Genomic DNA, 25,415 nt, shown 5'->3' with positions numbered 1-25,415 from the left:
AATGAACAAGATCCGAAATATGGGATAGGATATAATCGTGACGAGATACTCGAGAAATGAGAGAGAAAATGGTTTCTCGAACAGGTTCGCCGGTAAGTGCTTCAGGTTCGTCGCCAATGGAGCAATTCGGTGGGTGAAAGGGATCACCTTCTTCTTGTCTCCAATAATTTAGTATACTACGAACCCATCCCCAATTCATCCAGAATAGATGATGAGAAATTGGTTGATCCATTCCAGTGACGCTGCCTTCGGAGCCCGAATGGAAATCCATATCAGCGTAGCTGTCGGAGTCGGAGGAATTCGAACTGGACGCGGAGTTCATCTTGTACAGTCGGGGAAATGAATTTTTGGTTTGGAATAGATTATAGGAGTTGGGTTTGGTATTCTTCAATACATAATTTACATATGTATTTATAATACTCAAAATCCAGTGAATTACGGAGAATCTTTGAAATTCGTCAGGCAATGTCTATAGCAACAGATACGCTCCGCTGTGCATTAGCTCATGTTAAGGATACTACTTGGGACCTTTTAAGCCATGATACAAAGACGTTGCATTCGAGTCATTGGAGTTCAATAGAGAATATAAATAAGTAAATGACAGATTAGGTCATTTGGATATTATGAAATGTTAGACGAAAATGTCAAATATTGATGTAATGATAGTTTGCCTTTTAAGAATAAATGCAACGTTTGTAAAATGTATCATATAGAGGTCAAGTACCTCGCAATGTTATCATATGTTATTGTATTCGTCCCTATGGATTGGGTCGGGTCGTCTCATGTGGTATCAGAGCGTTGGTCTTAGCGAACCAGGCCTTGCATTAGTGTGTCTAACTGGTAGTTGTTAGGATGCATTAGTGAGTCTGGACTTTGACCGTGTGTACATGTCAAAAGTTTTGCTTATCATATCTAGTCGAAAATCATCTGCTTATCATCCTTAAGAATTGCCTGCTTAGTATTCTTAAGTCTAGACACGTCTTACTGCATTTGGTGCATCGATAGTGTATAGACAAAATTCGTATCCTAGCGTATCTGTTGCTATAGACATTGCCTGACGAATTTCAAAGATTCTCCGTAATTCACTGGATTTTGAGTATTATAAATACATATGTAAATTATGTATTGAAGAATACCAAACCCAACTCCTATAATCTATTCCAAACCAAAAATCCATTTCCCCGACTATACAAGATGAACTCCGCGTCCAGTTCGAATTCCTCCGACTCCGACAGCTACGCTGATATGGATTTCCATTCGGGCTCCGAAGGCAGCGTCACTGGAATGGATCAACCAATTTCTCATCATCTATTCTGGATGAATTGGGGATGGGTTCGTAGTATACTAAATTATTGGAGACAAGAAGAAGGTGATCCCTTTCACCCACCGAATTGCTCCATTGGCGACGAACCTGAAGCACTTACCGGCGAACCTGTTCGAGAAACCATTTTCTCTCTCATTTCTCGAGTATCTCTTCACGATTATATCCTATCCCATATTTCGGATCTTGTTCATTCGCTCACTCCAACCGCCAATCATCCTGGTGTACTAGCAGAAATTAACGAACTTCGCGCTCGTGTGACGGCTTTGGAGAACACGGTGCGAAGGTTACAAACACCAGCAGCAGCACCAGCAGCATAACCAGTACCGTTAACAACATCAACCTCGCAATCTGTAGTACCAGTAGCATCATCGACGTCAACGGCATCATCAGCATCAACACCAACCGTATCATTACCACCACCAACAATCACATCCGCACCACGTACCTCAACATCATCATCTGAACTTCGAATATGATCTTTGTTCTACATATCATTCTACACCGATTACCTCTTCTTTACGTATCGTTCTTCGTTCGACATGACGATTATGTAATCTCTAATGTTTTGGAGATTATGTAATCTAGTAATAACGATAAATCAAATGAGTTGAATATTTTATTGACTCATTAAATTCATAGTTACATCCGAAGAAAATATATATGCAAATATATTTTCATAAAGATTGTAATTAAAAATTTCATTCGCACAAACTGTTAATGATGAAAATATTTTAACGGGTGGGTAGTACCCAAGGAATATTTAGAATTCACATTAACAAGTTACACTGTACATTCTTCGAATCTGATTCAACGATCATTTATTATCCTACTTACAATTACCGATATACGTATCCGTTCACCCCAGATTAACCATTTCCATTTAAATTTCATATTTGGATTTTTACCTATCCGAATCCAACAAGTGGCATAATGAAGAAACATTGGCAAAATAAAAATTGTTAGAAACAGATGAATTAATTAATTGAAATTGTGATAGGATTACACGCTAACTGTTCCGGCTAACTGTTCCCAGCTAACTGATTAATATTTAATTTATCGCAATTTACATTCTTGCAATTTTAATTTCTGTACTTTACATACCGTCGGGACACATGTACAACAACACGTCGGATTAATTCTGAGACAACACGTTGTATAATGGGTCATGATATATATTTATTTATTTTACGCATTTTAAATAACGGGACACGTATACAAGGTTTCGACTTATCATATTGATCCATCTATATATATATTTCGGAACAACCATAGACACTCTATATGTGAAGGTGGGAGTTGTCTATACAGGGTCAGAGTTGATTCCAAAATATATATATACTTTGAGTTGTGATCGACACCGAGACCGGTACACGGGTCACGATACGTATTAAGTAATTCGAATATTATATATTTAGTTCATATATGAATTTATTGAACCATTGGACAATCGGACTATTGGAATGCTAACTTTGGACAATTAAAAATGAGTTAAAATGATGATTATTACATATGAAACTAAACAATCCTTCAAGTATGCCACTTGATTCTATTTTAAACCTCATTTGTATCTTGACGATTACAATTCGCATTCATAACTTTTCATGATTCTTGAAAACATCTCGATCGAGAAGTTGAACCAGCCGCACCTCGTCTACGGAATAAAGATTTATGCATACAGTTATGCACCTAAAAATTTTTGAACTCGAAGTTATAGTTAAAACGTATCCGCATCGAATTCCTTGTCATCCATTAGCAAAAACAATCACGCGATTCCTTTTCAATTAACTAATTTTGTCACAGCTCCACTTCGATATCTCAGTAAGACTACTCTTATTACAATCTCGATATATATATATACGTTGTACTTTCGCCATCGTTACCGGAGTGAAATGTCCCGTTCTTATTGATTAAAAACGTTCCATATTAATTGATTTCGTTGCGAGGTTTTGACCTCTATATGAGACGTTTTTCAAAGACTGCATTCATTTTTAAAACAAACCATAACCTTTATTTCATAAATAAAGGTTTAAAAAGCTTTACGTAGATTATCAAATAATGATAATCTAAAATATCCTGTTTACACACGACCATTACATAATGGTTTACAATACAAATATGTTACATCGAAATCAGTTTCTTGAATGCAGTTTTTACACAATATCATACAAACATGGACTCCAAATCTTGTCCTTATTTTAGTATGCAACAGCGGAAGCTCTTAATATTCACCTGAGAATAAACATGCTTTAAACGTCAACAAAAATGTTGGTGAGTTATAGGTTTAACCTATATATATCAAATCATAACAATAGACCACAAGATTTCATATTTCAATACACATCCCATACATAGAGATAAAAATCATTCATATGGTGAACACCTGGTAACCGACAATAACAAGATGCATATGTAAGAATATCCCCATCATTCCGGGACACCCTTCGGATATGATATAAATTTCGAAGTACTAAAGCATCCGGTACTTTGGATGGGGTTTGTTAGGCCCAATAGATCTATCTTTAGGATTCGCGTCAATTAGGGTGTCTGTTCCCTAATTCTTAGATTACCAGACTTAATAAAAAGGGGCATATTCGATTTCGATAATTCAACCATAGAATGTAGTTTCACGTACTTGTGTCTATTTTGTAAATCATTTATAAAACCTGCATGTATTCTCATCCCAAAAATATTAGATTTTAAAAGTGGGACTATAACTCACTTTCACAGATTTTTACTTCGTCGGGAAGTAAGACTTGGCCACTGTTGATTCACGAACCTATAACAATATATACATATATATTAAAGTATGTTCAAAATATATTTACAACACTTTTAATATATTTTGATGTTTTAAGTTTATTAAGTCAGCTGTCCTCGTTAGTAACCTATAACTAGTTGTCCACAGTTAGATGTACAGAAATAAATCGATAAATATTATCTTGAATCAATCCACGACCCAGTGTATACGTATCTCAGTATTGATCACAACTCAAACTATATATATTTTGGAATCAACCTCAACCCTGTATAGCTAACTCCAACATTCACATATAGAGTGTCTATGGTTGTTCCGAAATATATGTAGATGTGTCGACATGATAGGTCGAAACATTGTATACGTGTCTATGGTATCTCAAGATTACATAATATACAATACAAGTTGATTAAGTTATGGTTGGAATAGATTTGTTACCAATTTTCACGTAGCTAAAATGAGAAAAATTATCCAATCTTGTTTTACCCATAACTTCTTCATTTTAAATCCGTTTTGAGTGAATCAAATTGCTATGATTTCATATTGAACTCTATTTTATGAATCTAAACAGAAAAAGTATAGGTTTATAGTCGGAAAAATAAGTTACAAGTCGTTTTTGTAAAGGTAGTCATTTCAGTCGAAAGAACGACGTCTAGTTGACCATTTTAGAAAACATACTTCCACTTTGAGTTTAACCATAATTTTTGGATATAGTTTCATGTTCATAATAAAAATCATTTTCTCAGAATAACAACTTTTAAATCAAAGTTTATCATAGTTTTTAATTAACTAACCCAAAACAGCCCGCGGTGTTACTACGACGGCGTAAATCCGGTTTTACGGTGTTTTTCGTGTTTTCAGGTTTTAAATCATTAAGTTAGCATATCATATAGATATAGAACATGTGTTTAGTTGATTTTAAAAGTCAAGTTAGAAGGATTAACTTTTGTTTGCGAACAAGTTTAGAATTAACTAAACTATGTTCTAGTGATTACAAGTTTAAACCTTCGAATAAGATAGCTTTATATGTATGAATCGAATGACGTTATGAACATCATTACTACCTTAAGTTCCTTGGATGAACCTACTGGAAAAGAGAAAAATGGATCTAGCTTCAATGGATCCTTGGATGGCTCAAAGTTCTTGAAGCAAAATCATGACACGAAAACAAGTTCAAGTAAGATCATCACTTGAAATAAGATTGTTATAGTTATAGAAATTGAACCAAAGTTTGAATATGATTATTACCTTGTATTAGAATGATAACCTACTGTAAGAAACAAAGATTTCTTGAGGTTGGATGATCACCTTACAAGATTGGAAGTGAGCTAGCAAACTTGAAAGTATTCTTGATTTTATGAAACTAGAACTTTTGGAATTTATGAAGAACACTTAGAACTTGAAGATAGAACTTGAGAGAGTTCAATTAGATGAAGAAAATTGAAGAATGAAAGTGTTTGTAGGTGTTTTTGGTCGTTGGTGTATGGATTAGATATAAAGGATATGTAATTTTGTTTTCATGTAAATAAGTCATGAATGATTACTCATATTTTTGTAATCTTATGAGATATTTCATGCTAGTTGCCAAATGATGGTTCCCACATGTGTTAGGTGACTCACATGGGCTGCTAAGAGCTGATCATTGGAGTGTATATACCAATAGTACATACATCTAAAAGCTGTGTATTGTACGAGTACGAATACGGGTGCATACGAGTAGAATTGTTGATGAAACTGAACGAGAATGTAATTGTAAGCATTTTTGTTAAGTAGAAGTATTTTGATAAGTGTATTGAAGTCTTTCAAAAGTGTATAAATACATATTAAAACACTACATGTATATACATTTTAACTGAGTCGTTAAGTCATCGTTAGTCGTTACATGTAAGTGTTGTTTTGAAACCTTTAGGTTAACGATCTTGTTAAATGTTGTTAACCCAATGTTTATAATATCAAAAGAGATTTTAAATTATTATATTATCATGATATTATGATGTACGAATATCTCTTAATATGATATATATACATTAAATGTCGTTACAGCGATAAACGTTACATATATGTCTCGTTTCAAAATCATTAAGTTAGTAGTCTTGTTTTTACATATGTAGTTCATTGTTAATATAATTAATGATATGTTTACTTATCATAATATCATGTTAACTATATATATAACCATATATATGTCATCATATAGTTTTTTACAAGTTTTAACGTTCGTGAATCACCGATCAACTTGGGTGGTCAATTGTCTATATGAAACATATTTCAATTAATCAAGTCTTAACAAGTTTGATTGCTTAACATGTTGGAAACATTTAATCATGTAAATATCAATCTCAATTAATATATATAAACATGGAAAAGTTCGGGTCACTACAGTACCTACCCGTTAAATAAATTTCGTCCCGAAATTTTAAGCTGTTGAAGGTGTTGACGAATCTTCTGGAAATAGATGCGGGTATTTCTTCTTCATCTGATCTTCACGCTCCCAGGTGAACTCGGGTCCTCTACGAGCATTCCATCGAACCTTAACAATTGGTATCTTGTTTTGCTTAAGTCTTTTAACCTCACGATCCATTATTTGGACGGGTTCTTCGATGAATTGAAGTTTTTCGTTGATTTGGATTTCATCTAACGGAATAGTGAGATCTTCTTTAGCAAAACATTTCTTTAAATTCGAGACGTGGAAAGTGTTATGTACAGCCGCGAGTTGTTGAGGTAACTCTAGTCGGTAAGCTACTGGTCCGACACGATCAATAATCTTGAATGGTCCAATATACCTTGGATTTAATTTCCCTCGTTTACCAAATCGAACAACGCCTTTCCAAGGTGCAACTTTAAGCATGACCATCTCTCCAATTTCAAATTCTATATCTTTTCTTTTAATGTCAGCGTAGCTCTTTTGTCGACTTTGGGCGGTTTTCAACCGTTGTTGAATTTGGATGATCTTCTCGGTAGTTTCTTGTATAATCTCCGGACCCGTAATCTGTCTATCCCCCACTTCACTCCAACAAATCGGAGACCTGCACTTTCTACCATAAAGTGCTTCAAACGGCGCCATCTCAATGCTTGAATGGTAGCTGTTGTTGTAGGAAAATTCTGCTAACGGTAGATGTCGATCCCAACTGTTTCCGAAATCAATAACACATGCTCGTAGCATGTCTTCAAGCGTTTGTATCGTCCTTTCGCTCTGCCCATCAGTTTGTGGATGATAGGCAGTACTCATGTCTAGACGAGTTCCTAATGCTTGCTGTAATGTCTGCCAGAATCTTGAAATAAATCTGCCATCCCTATCAGAGATAATAGAGATTGGTATTCCATGTCTGGAGACGACTTCCTTCAAATACAGTCGTGCTAACTTCTCCATCTTGTCATCTTCTCTTATTGGTAGGAAGTGTGCTGATTTGGTGAGACGATCAACTATTACCCAAATAGTATCAAAACCACTTGCAGTCCTTGGCAATTTAGTGATGAAATCCATGGTAATGTTTTCCCATTTCCATTCTGGGATTTCGGGTTGTTGAAGTAGACCTGATGGTTTCTGATGCTCAGCTTTGACCTTAGAACACGTCAAACATTCTCCTACGTATTTAGCAACATCGGCTTTCATACCCGGCCACCAAAAATGTTTCTTGAGATCCTTGTACATCTTCCCCGTTCCAGGATGTATTGAGTATCTGGTTTTATGAGCTTCTCTAAGTACCATTTCTCTCATATCTCCAAATTTTGGTACCCAAATCCTTTCAGCCCTATACCGGGTTCCGTCTTCCCGAATATTAAGATGCTTCTCCGATCCTTTGGGTATTTCATCCTTTAAATTTCCCTCTTTTAAAACTCCTTGTTGCGCCTCCTTTATTTGAGTAGTAATGTTATTATGAATCATTATATTCATAGATTTTACTCGAATGGGTTCTCTATCCTTCCTGCTCAAGGCATCGGCTACCACATTTGCCTTCCCCGGGTGGTAACGAATCTCAAAATCGTAATCATTCAATAATTCAATCCACCTACGCTGCCTCATATTCAGTTGTTTCTGATTAAATATGTGTTGAAGACTTTTGTGGTCGGTATATATAATACTTTTGACCCCATATAAGTAGTGCCTCCAAGTCTTTAATGCAAAAACAACCGCGCCTAATTCCAAATCATGCGTCGTATAATTTTGTTCGTGAATCTTCAATTGTCTAGACGCATAAGCAATCACCTTCGTTCGTTGCATTAATACACAACCGAGACCTTGCTTTGATGCGTCACAATAAATCACAAAATCATCATTCCCTTCAGGCAATGACAATATAGGTGCCGTAGTTAGCTTTTTCTTCAATAACTGAAACGCTTTCTCTTGTTCATCATTCCATTCAAATTTCTTCCCTTTATGCGTTAATGCAGTCAAGGGTTTTGCTATTCTGGAAAAGTCTTGGATGAACCTTCTGTAGTAACCAGCTAGTCCTAAAAACTGGCGTATGTGTTTCGGAGTTTTCGGGGTTTCCCACTTTTCAACAGTTTCTATCTTTGCCGGATCCACCTTAATACCTTCTTTGTTCACTATGTGACCGAGGAATTGAACTTCTTCCAACCAAAATGCACACTTTGAAAACTTAGCGTACAATTCTTCCTTCCTCAATACTTCTAACACCTTTCTCAAATGTTCACCGTGTTCTTGGTCATTCTTTGAGTAAATAAGTATGTCATCAATGAAAACAATGACAAACTTGTCAAGGTATGGTCCACACACTCGGTTCATAAGGTCCATGAACACAGCTGGTGCATTAGTTAAACCAAACGGCATGACCATAAACTCGTAATGACCGTAACGTGTTCTGAAAGCAGTCTTTGGAATATCATCTTCTTTCACCCGCATTTGATGATACCCGGAACGTAAGTCAATCTTTGAATAAACAGACGAGCCTTGTAGTTGATCAAATAAGTCGTCGATTCTCGGTAGTGGGTAGCGGTTCTTGATGGTAAGTTTGTTCAACTCTCGGTAGTCGATACACAACCTGAATGTACCATCTTTCTTCTTGACAAACAAAACAGGAGCTCCCCACGGTGATGTGCTTGGTCGAATGAAACCACGCTCTAAAAGTTCTTGTAATTGGCTTTGCAGTTCTTTCATCTCGCTGGGTGCGAGTCTGTAAGGAGTACTAGCTATTGGTGCAGCTCCTGGTACAAGATCTATTTGAAATTCAACGGATCGATGTGGGGGTAATCCCGGTAATTCTTTCGGAAATACATCGGGAAATTCTTTTGCAATGGGAACATCATTGATGCTCTTTTCTTCAGTTTGTACTTTCTCGACGTGTGCTAGAACAGCATAGCAACCTTTTCTTATTAGTTTTTGTGCCTTCAAATTACTAATAAGATGTAGCTTCGTGTTACCCTTTTCTCCGTACACCATTAAGGGTTTTCCTTTTTCTCGTATAATGCGAATTGCATTTTTGTAACAAACGATCTCCGCTTTCACTTCTTTCAACCAGTCCATACCGATTATCACATCAAAACTCCCTAACTCTACTGGTATCAAATCAATCTTAAATGTTTCGCTAACCAGTTTAATTTCTCGATTCCGACATATATTATCTGCTGAAATTAATTTACCATTTGCTAATTCGAGTAAAAATTTACTATCCAAAGGCGTCAATGGACAACTTAATTTAGCACAAAAATCTCTACTCATATAGCTTCTATCCGCACCCGAATCAAATAAAACGTAAGCAGATTTATTGTCAATAAGAAACGTACCCGTAACAAGCTCCGGGTCTTCCTGTGCCTCTATCGCATTAATATTGAAAACTCTTCCACGGCCTTGTCCATTCGTGTTCTCCTGGTTCGGGCAATTTCTAATAATGTGGCCTGGTTTTCCACATTTATAACAAACTACATTGGCATAACTTGCTCCGACACTACTTGCTCCGCCATTACTCGTTCCGACACCATTTGTTCCTTTCGTTCTATTAGCCCCTGGTCCGTAGACCTCACACTTCGCCGCGCTATGACCATTTCTTTTACACTTGTTGCAAAATTTGGTGCAGAACCCCGAGTGATTCTTTTCACACCTTTGGCATAGCTGCTTCTGATTGTTGTTGTTGTTGTTGCGGTTATTATTGTTGTTGGGATGATTGTTGTAGTTGCTGTTGTTGTTGTTGTTGTTGTTGTTGGGCCGTTTGTTGTAGTTGCGATTGATGTTGCGATTGTTGGGATAATTGTTGCGATTATTGTTGTAATTACTGTTGTTGTTGTATTGGTGATTCTTATCACCGTTTTCCTCCCACTTTCTTTTGACTTGCTTCACATTGGCCTCTTCAGCAGTCTGTTCTTTAATTCTTTCTTCAATCTGGTTCACTAGTTTGTGAGCCATTCTACATGCCTGTTGTATGGAGGCGGGCTCGTGTGAACTTATATCTTCTTGGATTCTTTCCGGTAATCCTTTCACAAACGCGTCGATCTTCTCTTCCTCATCTTCGAATGCTCCCGGACACAATAGGCACAATTCTGTGAATCGTCTTTCGTACGTGGTAATATCAAATCCTTGGGTTCGTAACCCTCTAAGTTCTGTCTTGAGCTTATTGACCTCGGTTCTGGGACGGTACTTCTCGTTCATCAAGTGCTTGAATGCTGACCACGGTAGTGCGTACGCATCATCTTGTCCCACTTGCTCTAGATAGGTATTCCACCATGTTAACGCAGAACCTGTGAAGGTATGCGTAGCGTACTTCACTTTGTCCTCTTCAGTACACTTACTTATGGCAAACACCGATTCAACCTTCTCGGTCCACCGTTTCAATCCGATCGGTCCTTCGGTTCCATCAAATTCTAAAGGTTTGCAGGCAGTGAATTCTTTGTAGGTGCATCCTACACGATTTCCTGTACTGCTAGATCCAAGGTTATTGTTGGTATGTAGCGCAGCCTGTACTGCGGCTATGTTTGAAGCTAGAAAAGTACGGAATTCCTCTTCATTCATATTCACGGTGTGTCGAGTAGTCGGTGCCATTTCCTTCAAAATAGTTAAATGGAACAAGTTAATCATACAGAATATTAAGAGTAGTTAATAGTATTTCGTAGCATAATATGAACTCATTTATAAAAGCTTTTTCTTCATATTAGCGTTTTATAAGTTTAAATTCGGGTAGTACCTACCCGTTAAGTTCATACTTAGTAGCTAATATACAATTCAACTACTACAATTCTATATGAAAAACTGATTATAATAATATTTCGCGTTCAAACTTTTATACAATATTTTACAAACTTACAATACCGCTTATTTTACATAAAGCATGAAATATAGCACACAATAACTTTGATACAAGATAGTTGTGAAGACAATTCTAGCTAGTACACAAGTCGTTCAGCAAAGGCAATAAAGACACGTAATTCATACGTCCAGAAACAAGTCATGCATTCTGGTTTTACTAGGACTACTTCCCATCCTTGGTCTTGTGCAACATAACCGTTATGGCCGTTGATAAGACAGCGTGTTGTAACGTCATCAAAGGGACGAGGGTTACGTAATGTCCAACAGTCCCGTAATAATCTAAAAACCTCATTTCTTACCCCAATTACCGACTCCGTCACTTGTGGAAACGTTTTGTTTAATAGTTGTAGCCCGATGTTCTTGTTCTCACTTTGGTGAGAAGCGAACATTACTAATCCGTAAGCATAACATGCTTCTTTATGTTGCATGTTAGCCGCTTTTTCTAAATCACGAAGTCCAATATTCGGATATATTGAGTCAAAATAATTTCTTAACCCGTTGCGTAAAATAGCATTTGGGTTCCCCGCAATATATGCGTCAAAGTAAACACATCGTAACTTATGGGTTTCCCAATGTGATATCCCCCATCTTTCAAACGAAAGTCTCTTATAAACCAAGACATTCTTGGAACGTTCTTCGAATGTCTTACAAACTGATCTCGCCTTAAATAGTTGTGGCGAAGAATTCTGGCCGACTCTAGACAAGATTTCATCAATCATGTCTCCGGGTAGGTCTCTTAAAATATTGGGTTGTCTATCCATTTTGTGTTTTTAAACTGTAAAATAGACAAGAGTTAGATTCATAAAAAAATACTTATTAATACAAGCAATTTTTACATATATCATAAAGCATAAGCACACTATATTACATATATTACACCACACGAATACAACTATCTTATTCCGACTCGCTCGTTTCTTCTTCTTCGGTTTTGGTTCGTTTTGCCAAGTTTCTAGGGATATATGATGTTCCCCTAATACGAGCCGTCGTGATCCACATTGGTTTAGAAAAACCTGGTGGTTTAGAGGTTCCCGGGTCATTGTTACAACTTAAGGACTTCGGGGGTTGACGATACATATAAAGTTCATCGGGGTTGGAATTAGATTTCTCTATTTTTATGCCCTTTCCCTTATTATTTTCTTTTGCCTTTTTAAATTCAGTTGGGGTAATTTTCTATAACATCATCGGAATTCTCGTCGGAATCCGATTCATCGGAGAATTGGTAATCCTCCCAATATTTTGCTTCCTTGGCGGAAACACCATTGACCATAATTAACTTTGGTCGGTTGGTTGAGGATTTTCTTTTACTTAACCGTTTTATTATTTCCCCCACCGGTTCTATTTCTTCATCCGGTTCCGATTCTTCTTCCGATTCCGATTCTTCTTCCGGTTCCTCTTCGGGAACTTGTGAATCAGTCCACGAATCATTCCAATTTATATTTGACTCTTCATTATTATTAGGTGAGTCAATGGGACTTGTTCTAGAGGTAGACATCTATCACATAATATCAAACGCGTTAAGAGATTAATATATCACATAATATTCACATGTTAAAAATATATAGTTTCCAACAAAATTTGTTAAGCAATCATTTTTCAAGTAAACACGGTCGAAGTCCAGACTCACTAATGCATCCTAACAAACTCGATAAGACACACTAATGCAAAATTCTGGTTCTCTAAGACCAACGCTCGGATACCAACTGAAATGTCCCGTTCTTATTGATTAAAAACGTTCCATATTAATTGATTTCGTTGCGAGGTTTTGACCTCTATATGAGACGTTTTTCAAAGACTGCATTCATTTTTAAAACAAACCATAACCTTTATTTCATAAATAAAGGTTTAAAAAGCTTTACGTAGATTATCAAATAATGATAATCTAAAATATCCTGTTTACACACGACCATTACATAATGGTTTACAATACAAATATGTTACATCGAAATCAGTTTCTTGAATGCAGTTTTTACACAATATCATACAAACATGGACTCCAAATCTTGTCCTTATTTTAGTATGCAACAGCGGAAGCTCTTAATATTCACCTGAGAATAAACATGCTTTAAACGTCAACAAAAATGTTGGTGAGTTATAGGTTTAACCTATATATATCAAATCATAACAATAGACCACAAGATTTCATATTTCAATACACATCCCATACATAGAGATAAAAATCATTCATATGGTGAACACCTGGTAACCGACAATAACAAGATGCATATGTAAGAATATCCCCATCATTCCGGGACACCCTTCGGATATGATATAAATTTCGAAGTACTAAAGCATCCGGTACTTTGGATGGGGTTTGTTAGGCCCAATAGATCTATCTTTAGGATTCGCGTCAATTAGGGTGTCTGTTCCCTAATTCTTAGATTACCAGACTTAATAAAAAGGGGCATATTCGATTTCGATAATTCAACCATAGAATGTAGTTTCACGTACTTGTGTCTATTTTGTAAATCATTTATAAAACCTGCATGTATTCTCATCCCAAAAATATTAGATTTTAAAAGTGGGACTATAACTCACTTTCACAGATTTTTACTTCGTCGGGAAGTAAGACTTGGCCACTGTTGATTCACGAACCTATAACAATATATACATATATATTAAAGTATGTTCAAAATATATTTACAACACTTTTAATATATTTTGATGTTTTAAGTTTATTAAGTCAGCTGTCCTCGTTAGTAACCTATAACTAGTTGTCCACAGTTAGATGTACAGAAATAAATCGATAAATATTATCTTGAATCAATCCACGACCCAGTGTATACGTATCTCAGTATTGATCACAACTCAAACTATATATATTTTGGAATCAACCTCAACCCTGTATAGCTAACTCCAACATTCACATATAGAGTGTCTATGGTTGTTCCGAAATATATGTAGATGTGTCGACATGATAGGTCGAAACATTGTATACGTGTCTATGGTATCTCAAGATTACATAATATACAATACAAGTTGATTAAGTTATGGTTGGAATAGATTTGTTACCAATTTTCACGTAGCTAAAATGAGAAAAATTATCCAATCTTGTTTTACCCATAACTTCTTCATTTTAAATCCGTTTTGAGTGAATCAAATTGCTATGATTTCATATTGAACTCTATTTTATGAATCTAAACAGAAAAAGTATAGGTTTATAGTCGGAAAAATAAGTTACAAGTCGTTTTTGTAAAGGTAGTCATTTCAGTCGAAAGAACGACGTCTAGTTGACCATTTTAGAAAACATACTTCCACTTTGAGTTTAACCATAATTTTTGGATATAGTTTCATGTTCATAATAAAAATCATTTTCTCAGAATAACAACTTTTAAATCAAAGTTTATCATAGTTTTTAATTAACTAACCCAAAACAGCCCGCGGTGTTACTACGACGGCGTAAATCCGGTTTTACGGTGTTTTTCGTGTTTTCAGGTTTTAAATCATTAAGTTAGCATATCATATAGATATAGAACATGTGTTTAGTTGATTTTAAAAGTCAAGTTAGAAGGATTAACTTTTGTTTGCGAACAAGTTTAGAATTAACTAAACTATGTTCTAGTGATTACAAGTTTAAACCTTCGAATAAGATAGCTTTATATGTATGAATCGAATGACGTTATGAACATCATTACTACCTTAAGTTCCTTGGATGAACCTACTGGAAAAGAGAAAAATGGATCTAGCTTCAATGGATCCTTGGATGGCTCAAAGTTCTTGAAGCAAAATCATGACACGAAAACAAGTTCAAGTAAGATCATCACTTGAAATAAGATTGTTATAGTTATAGAAATTGAACCAAAGTTTGAATATGATTATTACCTTGTATTAGAATGATAACCTACTGTAAGAAACAAAGATTTCTTGAGGTTGGATGATCACCTTACAAGATTGGAAGTGAGCTAGCAAACTTGAAAGTATTCTTGATTTTATGAAACTAGAACTTTTGGAATTTATGAAGAACACTTAGAACTTGAAGATAGAACTTGAGAGAGTTCAATTAGATGAAGAAAATTGAAGAATGAAAGTGTTTGTAGGTGTTTTTGGTCGTTGGTGTATGGATTAGATATAAAGGATATGTAATTTTGTTTTCATGTAAATAAGTCATGAATGATTACTCATATTTTTGTAATCTTATGAGATATTTCATGCTAGTTGCCAAATGATGGTTCCCACATGTGTTAGGTGACTCACATGGGCTGCTAAGAGCTGATCATTGGAGTGTATATACCAATAGTACATACATCTAAAAGCTGTGTATTGTACGAGTACGAATACGGGTGCATACGAGTAGAATTGTTGATGAAACTGAACGAGAATGTAATTGTAAGCATTTTTGTTAAGTAGAAGTATTTTGATAAGTGTATTGAAGTCTTTCAAAAGTGTATAAATACATATTAAAACACTACATGTATATACATTTTAACTGAGTCGTTAAGTCATCGTTAGTCGTTACATGTAAGTGTTGTTTTGAAACCTTTAGGTTAACGATCTTGTTAAATGTTGTTAACCCAATGTTTATAATATCAAAAGAGATTTTAAATTATTATATTATCATGATATTATGATGTACGAATATCTCTTAATATGATATATATACATTAAATGTCGTTACAGCGATAAACGTTACATATATGTCTCGTTTCAAAATCATTAAGTTAGTAGTCTTGTTTTTACATATGTAGTTCATTGTTAATATAATTAATGATATGTTTACTTATCATAATATCATGTTAACTATATATATAACCATATATATGTCATCATATAGTTTTTTACAAGTTTTAACGTTCGTGAATCACCGATCAACTTGGGTGGTCAATTGTCTATATGAAACATATTTCAATTAATCAAGTCTTAACAAGTTTGATTGCTTAACATGTTGGAAACATTTAATCATGTAAATATCAATCTCAATTAATATATATAAACATGGAAAAGTTCGGGTCACTACACGGAGAACCTTTTATATTCCATCATATTACCATCAGCGTTTAATCATCTAAAAATACAATTCTCCTTAAACCATCTTGGTTTGATAACCAATGACCCAGCTCCGATAACTTTGAAAATACTGACGAAGCAGCATGTTGTAGAAGGTCTTAATGACCAAAAGTTGATGATAAAAGAAGGAAGTGTTAGGAACGCTCGATAGAAAATTGGTACTGAAAACCGGATTGAGCAAACCATGAAGGAGACTCTGAACAAGTTACAAGGACTAAACTTGTACATAAAGAATTATGACGATTCTATAGCAAACACCTTGCTTCTGAATCTAAACTCTTACGGGTCAATCTTCATCATCATCCTTCGACATTAGAAATTCCAAGATATTATCATATCTTTCATTATAAATATCCTCAATATTTCTGAAGATATTTTCACCACTATCCTTATCTGAAATCATTTATCTCTCTGTAATATCTGCGTTACAATATAAAGGAAACTGTGTTAGTTTCTAAATCCTTCAAGTTTAAAATAGGAATGTTCTGAAGCAGTGTTGGGAACTGATGCATGAATTAGTATAATATAATGAAACTTGATCAACTTCATTATATTACAGTAAGTCATGTTAAGTTTCTAATGGAATGTGATGATTCACAGTACCGTCATCATGTGCCATGTTACACGACTTTTACATTCTATCCAATTCCGAAACATATTAAGAACAAATCATCTTGATAGTTCTATTTTCCTGGATATTCTGGTAATTTGACAAATCAAAATCGTGCCATTACCATTCCTTTCTTAGAGCATTAGCTATGTTCATTCCGAATTTTATACCTACGAATTTCGAACTATTGATCGCTTGACTCAAGGACGGGAAGAAGAAACGAAGGGACAAAGTCCCAAAATAGAAAGTGGGGTATAGATCACAGCAAATAGAAGAGAGTATTAACTATGGATGACAATGATTATGGAAAACAGAAGCAGGAGCATTGAAATATAAGGAAAGATATCAAACCCAATAACCACCCAGAAACTACAAACCGTGTATATCAATACGTATGGCGACGTAGAGACACGGGAGAATTAGAAACATTATAATTCCAAGAAAATCATAAAAGTGAATAGATTCTTCTAGCGGTAGATGAAAGAGAAGAATGAAAGATATGAAAGTTAGAAGTATAACAAAAATCAGAACGGGATGAAGCATTTTAAAGGATACCTTAAGGTATGAATTAGAGGAGGAAGAGTAAGAGATGTGAGGTATGGAAGTAAGAAAGGGAAGGAAGTGGATTTATAGTGAAATATCCGACAAAGAAATCGAAACAGATTATCGCATTAAATCAAAGGAGATCCTGTTTTCTAAATCATCGAAGAACCAAATCTTATTACATAAGATTTTCTTTAAATCCCTTAAATTCTGGAAATCAATCCTAATCTCGACATCGGTTAAAACAATTCCATATTCACTCATTTCATTCTTTTGTGATAGCTTCACTCGTGCGTTTCACATGATCGAATCGTTTTATCCATATCTTCCAATAATGATAAAACTCTATTAATACCTCATATTCGTCATGAAAACATTCCTATTGTTATTTTTGACAACCTCTACCAAATTTCGGGACGAAATTTCTTTAACGGGTGGGTTACTGTAACGACCCGGATTTTTCCGATCGTTTTACACTTATAAGATTAATATTTACATAAATTAAACCTTACCAACATGATAAGCAATCTAAATTGTTGAGATTTATGATTTTGAAAAGAATTTTACACAACGTTTGACCGTCTAATTTGACCGATGATATCACGAACTATACAATATATGATAATTATACGTTTGTGTATATATATGTATTTATTTATATTTAACATGATTTATGGATGTTTTAATATCTCATTTTGTATTAATAACAATAAGTTATAAGTATATTTTGAAACTACTAACTTAAGTTTTCAAAACGATAACCATACGTAACGTTATTTGACATAAATACTTATAACCTATAATGTTTATACATATATCGTATATGTAATGTATTTAATCACTTTTTAAGGATTTAAATACATAAAACAATATAAGTGTATTCACAAAAGATAGCTATATTTGAATCCTCATTCCATTTTTCACAAGATTTCTATACGTATATCTAGAGTATATATACTCGTATCATACCTAGCTTCTATACGTATTTAATATTGGTATATACACATCAAATCACCACCAACCAGCCCTTGTTCATGCCTTATGTATAAGGTAACTACTTTTGTTATTTAGTATGACAATTTCACATGATTAAAAGATCTTTTCACAAAATTACAAATTTATACACCTTTTACACCACCATAAATACATGCATCCATTTTCAATTTTTGGAACATCATTTCTCTAGCTAAACACACACACTTACTAGCCTCATGTCTCTCTAAGAACTCCAGCAAAAATCCTCTCAAGAATCACCTTAAACACCACCATAAAAAGATCAACAAAAACACTACAAAAATACAACTTTCAATTCAAGTTTATGTCTTAAGTTGCTTCCAATCTTTCATCCAATTTCATCACTCTTTTGGTTCTAGGTTTTTACTCCTCTTTTACAGCAATCTTGTCCAAGTAACTTGAGGTAGTAACTTTGTTCATAACCTTATTCGATTCATATATATATAGCTATCTTATTGTATGGTATACAATTTTAACAACAAGAACATAGTTTGAATGTTTTCAAACTTGTTTGCAAACTAAATAGATCCTTCTAACTTAACTTTTAAAATACTTCAAAACCTGTAATATAACTTAAATATATGCTAATTTAACAAGGTATAACTAGGTTTTTCAAAGAATACCTTAAAAACTGTTTTTACGACATCAGAGTGCAACCGGGGACTGTTTTGGGTTGGATAATTAAAAACCATCTTAAACTTTGAATTGGAGGTTTATTTTCTGGAAAAATGATTTTTACTATGAATATGATAACACATAAAAATTTCATGATTTAATTCAAAGTATAAGTATTTTTAGAAAAATGGTCATTAACTGATATTTTTTGTAACAAAAATGTTTAACTTCATAAGTTTCACTAAAGTTTCACCTATGCCGTGTGATTTTGAATACAAACTAAGGTATTTACAGTTCATAGTCTTAAAGAGGAACTCGATCCAAGGAGATGGCAAGTTGAATCAATGTAAACGGAGTTGTAACGAAGAAACTATGACCAAAACGAGATCGGATATCTAAGACTAGTTTAGTCACGAAAATAATTGGAGAAAAATTAAATAAATCACATCTTTTTAAAATAACATGATATTTTATATATATGTACTCATAATTTAATTTTATATGGTTCAGGATCACCCGTAAACAATACGAGAAGATTAATCATAAGATCCCATGATTGTACGCAACACGTCATTTGACAACACCGGTACTTTATGTACGCAACACGTCATTTGACAACACCGGTACCGTGGGTCAAGATTAATCTCGACCAATACATATACGATGGGGTTTTATTTATTTCATTGGGGGTTTATTAAACACCTAAAAATGAACCATTAAAATTGAATTACTAACATTGAACTGCTAACTACGGACTAAGGAATTATAAAAAGTATTAAAAGTATTATATATATATGTGACGTTGTTTAAAATGAAAGTATATTGATATATTATATATGGATAGGTTCGTGATATCAATCGGAGACCAAGTCGAAATTACATATCTTCAAGGCAAAGTGAGTATATAGTCCCACTTTTAAACTCTAAATATTTCGGGATGAGAATACATGTATTTTATGTTTTACATTATGGACACAAGTAACTGAAAAATATATTCTACGTTGAGTTGTACCACTGGCATACTTCCCTGTAGCTTGGTAACTAATATTTACAGCGGTATTGTAAACGCGAATCCTGTTGATAGATCTATCAAGTAAGATTACTTAATTGCCCTTAGGTTCATAATTGTGTTTAAATTATGCTTTTATTTTAATAATATGTTTATTATTAATTGAATATGGGGTAAAGACCAGTTTGTGACAAGGGTCCCAGAACAGGTTGGTTTATTTAATTTGGACTCCGTTAGGACCGCCTAAGGAGATACGAAAGGATATCAGATAACTGGTAAATACCCGTGTGTGATGAGGTATTGTATTTAACCTATATATAAAAGCAAGAAATCAATCATTTATCTCATTTTTCTTGAATCTTCTAAAAACATCCCGTACCTAACTCTTTCTCCTCTTGAAACTCTAAATGATCTAAACTTGAAATTGGATTAAGAGACTTTAGAAACTGATTTCTAGCATCATTGTGAGCATCATCTCAGGTTTGTCTTGTTGAATCCATGCTTTGATTGTTAGAAATTGGGTTTTTATGTTCTTGAGTAAAAAGTATGATTTTGGGTTTGATTCTTGCTTAAATGTGTTAGATATGCTTAATTGATGTTAGAAATAGCTTATATATATGTTTAGTATCTTTCTTGTGCTTAAAATTTGGTCAAAAACACTTAGAAATCGAGTTTTTGAGAGAAAATTTACAAAATCAGCGAAATTGGTTCGAAACCCAGTTTGCTACAGTACCCGAGTTGCTACAGTACCCGAGCTGCTACAGTACCGAGTTGCTACAGTGTCACTATTTGCTACAGTGCCACTATTTGCTACAGTACCTTTATGAAATTGAAACGGGCGTAACTTTTAAAACGTAACTCCGTTTTTGATGAATAAACTGTCGTTAGAATCGTAATAAAGAATACTTTTCAATGGTGAACTTTTAAGAAACTAGATCAAACTGTTTTTGGGTCGGAAAAGGAGTTTTAGTGTGTATGTCGTGTTTTGCACGCACCTGTATGCCATTATTTAATGGAGTCATGATGTAGATTCATAAAATTATGAATATATGGTGTCATAACCCGTCCTTAACCGTAAGAACGTGTTAGATAACGTATGATTTCATTGCGAGGTATTGACCTCTATATGCGACATTTTTAAAAGAAAAACTGCATATATTATACATTACAAACCATGATTCTAATTTTTTTATACAAGCTTTGGACGAAATAAAGATGATTATCGTTTAGCGATAATCTTCGACTTACAAACTTTACAAATGATGATAACAACACGATTTCTAGCATATTTTACAACACAAGTTCTTGGATATGCAGTCTTATTTTTGACACAAATATGCGTACGCAAGATCCTGCTCAAATTCAACATAATGCAGCGGAAGCTTTTAGAAATCACCTGAGAATAGACATGTTTTAAAAGGTTAACATAAAGTTGGTGAGATATAGGTTTAGTGCCGGCAGCAATATATATATAGACCACAAGATTTCGTATATAAACAGTTTAATAAAAATATTCTAAGTGGTTGAGCACTTGGTAACCATACTTAACAATTAATCACGTCGCATATTCCCTTTAATATGAAATCTTACTACACTGTACCAAGTGTAGTCACGAAACGAAGTACTGTGCAACCGTTGAATACTGGTCGTCCAGTCCGGTTGGGGTTGTCAGGCCCGATAGATCTATCAACAGGATTCGCGTTTACAATACCGCTGTAAATATTAGTTACCAAGCTACAGGGAAGTATGCCAGTGGTACAACTCAACGTAGAATATATTTTTTAGTTACTTGTGTCCATATTGTAAAACATAAAATACATGTATTCTCATCCCGAAATATTTAGAGTTTAACAGTGGGACTATATACTCACTTTCGTCTTGAAGATATATATATATAATTTGACTTGGTCTCCGGTTGATATCACGAACCTATCCATATATAATATATCAATACCTTTTCTTTTTAAACAAACGTTTCATATATATACTTGTTATACTTTTAATACTTTTAATAATTCCTTAGTCCGTAGTTAGCAGTTCGATGTTAGTAATTCAATTTTAATGGTTCATTTTTAGGTGTTTAATAAATAAAACCCCCATCGAAATAAATAAAACCCCCATCGTATTCATATTGGTCGGGATTAATCTTGACCCATGGTACCGGTGTTGTCAAATGACGTGTTGCGTACAATCATGGGATCTTATGATTAATCTTCTCGTGTTGTTTACGGGTGATCCTGAACCATATAAAATTGAATTATATAAAATATCATGTTATCTTAGAAAGATGTGATTTTATTTAATTTTTCCCAATTAATCCCGAAATTAAACAAGTCTTGGATAACCAATTTTGTTTCGGTCATAGTTTCTTCGTTACAAATCCGTTTTCGTTGATTCAACTTGCCATCTCCTTGGATCGAGTCCCTCTTTAAGACTATGAACTGAAAATACCTTGGTTTGTATTCAAAATCACACGGCATAGGTGAAACTTTAGTGAAACTTATGAAGTTAAACATTTTCCTTTATGTAAACAACCTTAAATGATTATTTTTCTAAAAATACTTATACTTTGAATTAAATCATGGAATTTTTATGTGTTATCATATCCATAGTAAAAATCATTTTTCCAGAACATAAACCTCCAATTCAAAGTTTAAGATAGTTTTTAATTATCCAACCCAAAACAGTCCCCGGTGGCACTCCGACGTCGTAAAAACAGTTTTTAAGATAATCTTTGGAAAACCAAGTTATACCTTGTTAAATTAGCATATATTTAAGTTATATTACAGGTCTTGGAGTATTTTAAAAGTTAAGTTAGAAGGATCTATTTAGTTTGCAAACAAGTTTGAAAACATTCAAACTATGTTCTTGTTGTTAAAATTTTATACCACAAAATAAGATAGCTATACATATATGAATCGAATAAGGTTATGAACATAGATTCTACCTCAAGTTCCTTGGACAAGGTTGCTGTAAAAGAGAAGTAAAAAGCTAGAACCAAAAGGGTGATGGAAGTGGATGAAAGAATAGAAGTAAGTTTGTGTTCTTGGAAGGATTTCTTGAAGTGTTTTTGTAAGGGTTTTCTTATGGTGATTAAGTGATGTTTTTGAAGCTAAAAACTTATGAGGATCTTGAAGAACACTTGAAGGTTGAAGATAAGAGAGTTTAGAAGATCATTTAACTTGAAAGAAATTTGTTATGAAAGTGTATGTGTGTGTATATAGGCGTATATATGTATATGTATATATAGACTTTATTTTTTTGATTTTTAGCTTAAAAGTCTTCATCCATGATCCCACATGTATTGACTAATCAAAGGCTGCTAAGATCATATAATTGAGGTCTAATAATTGGTATTTTTCAATAGTAAAACTTCTAGAAACTGCGTATTTATACGGGTACATATACCCTAAGTATACGTATAGAAATCTTGTGAAAAATAGAATGAGGATTCAAATATAGCTATCTTTTGTGAATACGCTTATATGATTTTATGTATTTAAGTCCTTAAAAGTAATTAAATACATTACATATACGATATATGTATAAACATTATAGGTTATAAGTATTTATGTCAAATAACGTTACGTATGGTTATCGTTTTGAAAACTTAAGTTAGTAGTTTCAAAATATACTTATAACTTATTGTTATTAATACAAAATGAGATATTAAAACATTCATTAATCATGTTAAATATGTATATATACATATATATACACAAACGTATAATTATCATATATTGTATAGTTCGTGATATCATCGGTCAAACTAGACGGTCAAACGTTGTGTAAAACTCTTTTCGGAAACATAAATCTCAACAATTTGGATTGCTTATCATGTTGGTAAGGTTTAATTTATATAAATATTAATCTTATAAGTATAGAACGATCGAAAAAGTGCGGGCATAAAGTACCGGTGTTGTCAAATGACGTGTTGCGTACAATCATGGGATCTTATGATTAATCTTCTCGTATTGTTTACGGGTGATCCTGAACCATATAAAATTAAATTATGAGTACATATGTATAAAATATCATGTTACTTTAGGAAGATGTGATTTATTTAATTTTCTCCAATTATTTTCGTGGCTAAACTAGTCTTGGATATCCGATTTTGTTTTGGTCATAATTTCTTCGTTACAACTCCGTTTTCATTGATTCAACTTTCCACTTCCTTGGATCGAGTACCTCTTTAAGAATATGAACTGTAAATACCTTAGTTTGTATTCGAAATCATAGGTCATAGGTCAAATTTTGGTGAAACTTATGAAGTTAATCATTTTTGTTACAAAAACATCATTTAATGACCATTTTTCTAAAAATACTTATACTATGAATTAAATCATGAAATTTTTATGTGTTAACATATTCATAAGAAATATCATTTTTCCAGAATATAAACCTCCAATTCAAAGTTCAAGATGGTTTTTAATTATCCAACCCAAAACAGCCCCCGGTTGCACTCCGACGTCATAAAAACAGTTTTTTAAGGTATTCTTTGAAAAACCAAGTTATACCTTGTTAAATTAGCATATATTTAAGTTATATTACAGGTCTTGAAGTATTTTAAAAGTTAAGTTAGAAGGATCTATTTAGTTTGCAAACAAGTTTGAAATCATTCAAACTATGTTTTTGTTGTTAAAATTGTATACCATACAATAAGATAGCTATATATATATGAATCGAATAAGGTTATGAACAAAGTTACTACCTCAAGTTACTTGGACAAGATTGCTGTAAAAGAGGAGTAAAAACCTAGAACCAAAAGAGTGATGAAATTGGATGAAAGATTGGAAGCAACTTAAGACATAAACTTGAATTGAAAGTTGTATTTTTGTAGTGTTTTTGTTGATCTTTTTATGGTGGTGTTTAAGGTGATTCTTGAGAGGATTTTTACTGGAGTTCTTAGAGATACATGAGGCTAGTAAGTGTGTGTATTTAGCTAGAGAAATGATGTTCCAAAAATTGAAAATGGATGCATGTATTTATGGTGGTGTAAAAGGTGTATAAATTTGTAATTTTGTGAAAAGATCTTTTAATCATGTGAAATTGTCATACTAAATAACAAAAGTAGTTACCTTATACATAAGGCATGAACAAGGGCTGGTTGGTGGTGATTTGATGTGTATATACCAATAGTAAATACGTATAGAAGCTAGGTATGATACGAGTACATATACTCTAGATATACGTATAGAAATCTTGTGAAAAATGGAATGAGGATTCAAATATAGCTATCTTTTGTGAATATACTTATATTGTTTTATGTATTTAAGTCTTTAA

Source organism: Rutidosis leptorrhynchoides, chromosome 1 (genome assembly GCF_046630445.1).
Source record: "Rutidosis leptorrhynchoides isolate AG116_Rl617_1_P2 chromosome 1, CSIRO_AGI_Rlap_v1, whole genome shotgun sequence".
NCBI classification, from domain to species: domain Eukaryota; kingdom Viridiplantae; phylum Streptophyta; class Magnoliopsida; order Asterales; family Asteraceae; genus Rutidosis; species Rutidosis leptorrhynchoides.
Note: the sequence above shows the minus strand (reverse complement) of the source record.